Source organism: Phasianus colchicus, chromosome 4, assembly GCF_987193195.1.
Source record: "Phasianus colchicus chromosome 4, bPhaCol1.hap1.1, whole genome shotgun sequence".
NCBI lineage: Eukaryota > Metazoa > Chordata > Aves > Galliformes > Phasianidae > Phasianus > Phasianus colchicus.
The window spans coordinates 49,781,854-49,789,706 of record NC_143439.1 but is presented as its reverse complement, the minus strand read 5'-3'; the positions used below and the strand labels follow the sequence as shown (position 1 = coordinate 49,789,706).

General features: G+C 40.8%; 1 long non-coding RNA gene across 1 annotated transcript; it reads right to left on the bottom strand.

The window, feature by feature from the left end:
- Positions 1-2,071: 2,071 nt before the first annotated feature.
- On the bottom strand, positions 2,072-7,809 carry LOC116225879 (uncharacterized). The gene is made up of 3 exons (XR_004166170.2): positions 7,725-7,809; positions 7,054-7,172; positions 2,072-2,250 (listed from the first exon to the last, which is right to left on the bottom strand). It is a non-coding gene; the product is annotated as an uncharacterized LOC116225879 (long non-coding RNA).
- Between the last annotated feature and the right edge of the window lie 44 nt (positions 7,810-7,853).

The window sequence follows — 7,853 nt, the reverse complement described above, 5'->3', positions numbered from 1 at the left end:
GTTCTGAAGCTTTCTGAGCTGTTAACTCTGTGCCAGTAGTGTCCAAACAAATAATTTAGTTGGTTGCTTTGCATAGTCCCTCATTATCATTAGGATCCCATATTGCCATGTTTGCTGTGCAATCTCTAATTAAGCAAGTATAGTTCTTGTCCATTTTACAGATAGGAATTGAGGTGTGGGAGAAAAGGTTCATCTCCTGAGGTGATGTAAGAACTCTAGTGGAGCAAACAGTGGGAGGGAAAAACAGAAGTTGGGTATTGGAGGGGCTGGTGATTTGTTGCCATACTATGTATGATTTGGTCCTATTTCCAAAAAGTACTGTACCTTGCAGTGCTCAGATTAAGGCTGGCAAAGACCATAGAGCTAGAAGAGCGTGCTCTTTTAAAATATTGTGAAAGACTGCTTCCTACCTGCGAGAGCTAGGTATGGCTCTGGTGTCTTTCTGTTGAGGGAAGAAATATGTGATAGTGGCATTTTCTGTGCCAGATTTTAATAGGCTATGCTGATCTGTTGCAGTTGTCTATAATTGCTGCATATATTTGTGGTTAAAGTATACTGAAATAGTGCATCTCCGTAATAGAACTTTTAATGTGGTGTAAGTTTCTTAAAAAATCCCAGGAAAGTCAAGCCTTACAGATTCTCAAGTTATCCTTTATTCCAAAGAGACGTTACCAGTATGGATCATGTAATTGAATTTAATCTTAAACATGGATTCAAAAATACCTTTTTAATGAACTGTCAGCATTACTTATTAAACTTTTTGCAAAAGCCAATTCTGTGATAATGGGAGATATTTCCCAGGTAAGGGAGTTTCATTGCTTAGCTCCGTGCTATCCAGATGGTACAAACTTCTCAAATGAATTGAGAAATTCATCTTTTACTTGCATTCAAGGACTGAGGCACAATATGCTAATGTAAGGCTCAGAGGGGAAATATAGTTCTCCTGCATATTTGAGAAAATGTGAAGCCCTTTCAAGAAAATCTAATAAACATAATAATCACAGGCTGCTGACACTAAGGAAAAAGCACCTCATTCGCTCGCTCTTTTATGCAGCAATTTACTGGTCCCTACTGATTTTCAAATTGGATCACTGCAGTAAATTATCCATGCCAGTACCTGTGAAGGAAAGCATTGGGATCCATATTTGTTTAGTGCTGTGCTTAAATCAGCAAGAATGATAAATCTGATGGTATAAAATTGGAAATACCAAGGGCTTTTCTCAGTGAATAAGCAAGTAACTCCGTTAGTAATTTATTGTGACCCTTCTCACTGTATGTGCTTTGTATGTCAAATATTTATTTCGAAACAAATTAAATTGTTTTCTGTATTGATACAGCTATGGTTTTGTTGATGTTCTTGAAATCAAATTGTATATATATTTTTTTCTGGATGTAAAATACTATCAATGTTACGTTGCAAAACAGTGCTTGTTTAAGTTTAGGTTTCAGAGTTTGTGTTCCTGACCAAAATCTTTATATGCTGAATGTCTTAAGTGTGTGTTGTTTTGGTTTCTGTTTGTTTTGTTAAGAATAGTGCAGGGAATGCTGAGCTACTGCACCTTCCTGTTTGCTTTTCTAGATAAAAACATTAAGTTTTGTATTAGAACAAAAAGCTGATCCCTCTTTTTTCAGTCATTGGAACCATTCTGCTTTATACCTAGTGCTTGTAATAACGTCTTCTGTGAAAATGTAACCATGTGCTCAGTTTACTGCTGGATTTCCATGCAGATCTTTAGTAAGGGGGGTTAACTGTATCTGTTTTGGCAGTAGTCCTGTCCTGTGAATCTTCGGATAGGATAGGTTACTTTGTGTGATGTAATCATTGTCACATAGCTACATAAGAGCAACTGCTGATCTGAAAAAATGGTCTTAGCTAGCACTTCCTGCTTGGAATTTATATCTGTGTAATATTTTTTTTTTTGTAAGAAGTAAGCAAAATCATGAACCAGTATGGTTTAAAAAATGTGATCTTGTGTTATCCTCCTCTTGTGGGCTTAGCTCATTAGTGATGGCATATTTAAGTGTTTCTGTTCAACCCCAGCTCAAATCATACAGGCTTTATTCTGTCACTGTTGGCTGCTACCACAGAGTTGCAGTCCTACATTGCTTCTGGAGAAGCAATAGCATGAATTTTATCTAAGGAGTCACAAAAGATCTTACTCTTTAAAGAAAATGGTTAATGGGAGTTAATTTCCCTTTACCTGGAGTTCCACATGCTTGACTCACGTCTCGAGCAGCCTGGACTCCTGCCTAAGGAGGAGAAAGCAATTTTCTTGAGAAGGAGGAAGGATCATTATATTTTAATTTGTAGTGTGTGCCCCTGTGAATGTTCACCTATGCACTTTGGCAGTGCCAAAAAAAATGAAGAGTTTGTTGCATGGAGATGGTGCATCAGCCAGTCAAGATATTTTACAGGATAATGAAACTGAAAAGCAGAGATGAAAGTGCAGGGCTAGATTATCAGCAAGAGTTAATGTCAGCTGCAGTTTTCATGAAGGGAGAAACAGAAAAGACTGGGGAGAAAAAAGAAAATGGGAAAGAATTCAGCTCTTAGGTAACTGAGGTATGGAAATTCTATGGTATACTATAGCTTCCACAAACCTCAATTTACCATCCATGATTTTGTGATGTTGGTATCTTCTGGACAGCATTTAAATTTTCTAGCTCTAAGTTATGTCTACTTTATTCTGTATGAAAATGAGTTGGAATTTTTAGATGCCACTATGCTGTATGAGGGCAGACAGGCTGGTCTCAATCTACCTGGAGGGAAAAATAAAGCTGCTGTGGGATTATGTGGTTTTGTCCATAATGTTTGAGACTCCTGTAGTGGAAAAGTAAAGAAATAAAGCTTTACTATGGCCTGTATTTATACTGGGTTTCATGGTATATTTGTTAAGCTTTTTTTTTTCCTTTTCATATTGTTCTGTTACCTTTTATGTTAGCAATGTAGAAGAAGATACTGTATGTGCACCTGCATGGGTTTTGTGAAAAGACAAACTGTGAATTGTACTTTTGTTCTCTAGAAAATCTGACCAGTGTTTTGAAATAACATTTGCCTATTGCAATTCCTTTCCATGTGCTTTCTGTTATAGCAGCTTCAGTTAGGGCTAAAGCACAACGAAACTATTGTGAAAATAGCAGAAAGTTTAAATCAAAGCCATTATTAACAATTTTTTTTTTAATAACATGGAAATGGGAAGTTGACTTAAAAAACATGTGTTTATTGGCATAGTACTGATAAAGGTGTATAATACAAAGGAATGTTGAGACCTTAGTCTAGTAGAGCAGCACATATCAGTTTAGTATGCATTTCTTAATTACCCTGTGGTCCTATTCCCAACTCATTATTTCAACTTTAACATTGCTTTGATGCAGCCAGATGGCCTGCTTACCTCCACCCCAGTGTACATGTGCTGGGGATTGATGTTGTGCGTATACTTACAGCAGCAGATAAATGGCTTAGAGATCAAAATATCACATTTATTTTTTGTTTCTCATTTGAAAGTGCTTGATTTTTTTTCTTTTTATAGTCTCTCCCAGAAACAGTCTTTTCTGTTTGCCAAACATCACACATTTGTAAGGAAAGAATACTTTAAAAAAGATACTTGCACTGAATAGGTGCTTTTAATCTCTTGCTGTTGGACACTTCAAAAGCAGGAGGCAAACTGACTTCACGTTCCTTAAATTAAAAAAAAAAAAAAAAAGTTTCTGGGGGCAGAAGAGCCAAGCTGCTTTTAAACTGGGGTTTAGTTTGTTCATGTAAGATTGTATGACAGATGGAGCAGCAGACTTGATCTAATGGTACCAGAGGCTTCCTCCAGTCTCTTGTTTCTATACATGTCTGCATATTGCTGTTCAGGTTGAAAGAAGTTGCCTCAGGAGAGTATGTATGTAGCACTATTTTTTAAGAATTTTAGCTAGCTTTCTGATTTAGGATGGAGGTGAGTGTTGTTACCCTTGCAAGTTATTTTTCCATTAAAGTTGGAAACTACCTATAACTTGGTCAGATGAATCTAAATGGAATTATTCTTTTGTGTGCTAGTTTTATTCCAAACCAAATGACCTCTAGTGGATGACTTGCATCTGCGAAGCAATACACTTTAACTTAATGTACGCCTGGATGTATATTGTCTACACTAGAACCTTTTCCCTCTTGAAATTGAAAATAATGTCTTTTCATGAATTATTGTATTTTTGCTTTAGAAACATCTACCTGTCCTATGCGTTAGAAAGGAAATTGAAGGAAAAAACAGATTTCTGGTTAAGGTTTCTATAACTAAATAATTACTCATAAGCCATTATGTTTGTCACAACTGTTGAGAAGCTAAAAGACCCCATGATCTTGAGAGCATCTCATAGTAAAGGTTTTAAAACCTTCATCAAATCATTTCAGTCATAAGTCACAATAATTACAGTAGCAGGAATCCAGATTCACGGAGATGCATGGAATGGCTGAGGTCCAGCTGGAGATCATCTGGTCCAACCCCTGCTCTAGGAAGGTACCCCAGAGCATGTTTCGCAGGATTGCATCTAGGTGAGTTTTCAATGATTGCATAGATTGAAGTCACTTCCTGCACGTGTAGGTGTGGGATTCTTGATACAGAAAGAATGATCTTTCTATCCCTCCTTTTCCCACATGACCATTAAGTGCACGCTTTTGGATGTACTTGTATCATGATAGGTGTGCAGCTGCATGGATCTTTCCCTTTTCCCTAATTTGATTGCAGCTGCATGCATCTCAGTATAATTCTCACTGATTTTTGTTCAGACATGCAAGTAAATCCTCCAAGGGGAAAGCAAATTCTTCAGAAGTGTAAAATCTTCATTTAGGAAAACAGTATTTAAAAAGCATTAAAGTTAAAAGAAGTGCCTGCACTGGTATGCTAAATCAGAGCCAATCAGAGGTTTTGATGCAAATCCACCTGTTCTCATTTACCATGAAAATACCCTGTCAGATCTGCCCCAGGCTCATCTTGATGGGATTAGTGGGGCTGCACTGCTGCTATGTTTTCCAGCATACCACTGCAGGCTCCCAAACTGGAGATGCCAGTGGTGTCTTGAAGGGCCAAATAATACACCTGCCTCCACGTTTGCTGGCAATCTCTAGCCTTCAAATATTAACCCATCTTTCTCCTGTCTTCTTTCTTCTCTTCTAGAGCCCAATTCTACCCCCACTCCAGCCTTGTACTCCCATCTCAACCAGTTCTGCAGTACTGATGCCTACTCAGCTTCCCAGAAAATCAGACATGTCTCAGCTGGAGTCCCAAGGAACTGATGAGGTTATCACTGTGTGCTGCGAGGAGTCTGGGCTTCCTTAGCAATAGGACAACCTGGAAGCAGATAGATTCTGACTCAGACTCCTGATTGCTGCTGGGTGCAAAAGGACAGGGGACTGCAGCTGCTTCAAGAAGCCGGAAATGACTCAGTGGGCATTCAGGTGAATGAACTGCATGTGAATAATTAAACTCTTGCCCACACAGTGAAAACTAAAGATACTAACTTCTAGTTTATTTTGAACTTTGATTTGGTGGCCATGAAATTATTACAGATCTGGAATAGCATGCGACTTGGAGTTGCTGACTTAAAAGCCTTAGAAGTCTTTTCAGTAAAGGTTACATGCTTTATACAACAGGGTTCTAACATTGTGGCATGTTTTTTTTTTCTTTTTTTCTTTTTCTCTTGTTTTCTGCCAAAGGAAAGTCTGAGGAAATGACTCCAATGCCAGAATCAGAGCCAGCCTGCTGCTTTCTGCTAAGCAATAGGCCAAAATCTTCATGTGATAGGTATGTTAGCAAAGGGAAGGGTGAACATCCCCATGGATGGCATGCTGGGCAGGACTGGCCCCAACTGTCTCTGCAGGTAGCACATGGCAGCTGTGTGGTGCAGCCTGCAACCTGCCATGTTTCCTCACCAGAAGCTCAGAAGGCACAGAAGCCCCCTGCTAAAGCAAGGCAATGGTGCTCTGTATGCAGCACATAACTTTGGCAGTGGCTCCAGTGGCTCAAAGGCCTCCATCAAATTTACTAATATACAACAGCTCTGCAACATCAAATGTTAACTAATGGAAAATCCTGTAAGGGATTATTGAGGGAAATGATCTGCCTTCTACATTCATCCCTCATTGTGGAGATCTGTGAAGATAATTTTTTAAAAACATTTTTATTATCAGGTCAGAGTGTAGTAAATGTGAACTAGATTTTTATATCTTTTTTTCTTAAACTAGATTGATCTCATGAGAAAAGGGCCTAGATTAGCTAATGAGTAACCATTATTCATTGTGGAACATTAGGGTGCAGTTCTGACCATTGAAATACTGTTTCTCCCTGAGTGGCAGTATCTCACTGGTTCACTATGGCTGTACGTAGCCTTTTGTCACAGGCAAATTCACTACTAGTGATTGACAACTAACGATTGTAATGTTATGTCTAAGGATTCAGGACTCTGACTTGGGATGCTGCAGGCACACACCATGAGACATGGTGATTTGTCAGTGCACCTGGCCCCTCCACACTGAACAAACTGCCACTGATTTCTGGTGGTTCTTTGCCTCATTCTGCAGGTTTAAGCATTATCAGGAAAGGTTCATGCAGAGCCCTTGCTCTGGTAAATCCTGGCTGACCAGCAGCCCAATAACATCTGTGACTTGGTCTGTGCTGTTCTAGTGGTGTTATTTTCCTTCGTGTTCCATATTTACAACAAAAGCAGACAAGGTAAATTCAGTTGAATAAAAGAATGTGACATTATTCAGTGATGATATTCCATTTGGTTTTGGAAAGTAAATGATAAACATAACGAAAAAGATTTTTAGAAATAATGCAACAGTTGGCATCTTTTCTATGGAGCATAGCTGGACCCTTCAGGATTTCTAGTATTTCTACCTATATTTCTTTCAGGTATCTCTTGGGGGGGGGGGGGAAATGGGAACTTTAACCTCATGATTTTATATTTCTTAAAAATTACTGTTTACTTTTTAAAATCCCATGCTAAAACAACAAGGGGCCAGCAAAGCATCCATCAGGTGAATGTTACAGCCCCATTAAAATCAGTTCCCACCTTTATGACTCCACAACTCGCAGTAATTTAGTATTTAACTCCAGTGCTGTCCATCTGCTGGTTAATGACACGGCATCTGCTGCAGCGCTCCTCATTCACCTGGCACGGCCGCGACAGGACTATGGGGAGAGAGGTGTTGGTTTAATCACTTCACACAGCATTTCACTCCCATCTGCCTCCACTGGGCATACAGACACACTGGCGCTGCTAATCAGTGGATGACTGTTAAAGAAGTTACGTGCCAGTAAACCTTGTTGAAAAATCTCATCGGGTATGTTAAAGACTGGCACCGCAGTCATTTTCCTAAGCGATCAAACGCTTGGTGGATGATCAGACACATTAATTATCCACGTTCCCTGCCAAGCGAGCTTCTGGTACGTTCCCACGCTCCTCACAGCGCACAAACAAATCCGGGGAAGCGATTAGCTAAGCTATCCTGGAAAGCCTCAAGTTGCCAACGCGCTTTTTATAACAGCGCGCAAGGCGCCGTCGTGGCACCGCCTGCACTGAGGCGCATCAGGCGCGGCTCCGGCTGGGGGTGCAGGCAGGCGGTGCCGCGCAGGGGGGCGGCAGCGGGGCGCACACCGCCCGCCTGCGGAGAAAGGAGGAGATGTTACTACATCCCAACGCGCACCGCAGCCTCAGCCCGAGCCCCGGGCCGCGCCTACTACCTGCGGAAGCTGCCACCTGTGGGAGAAGCGGCGAAAAGCGACGGCTCTCGCCCGCGCGCGGCGCATGCGCGGCGGCCGTTCGGGAGCGGCCCGTGAGTCAGCGGCGGCCGCCGGGCGCCGCCCGAGATC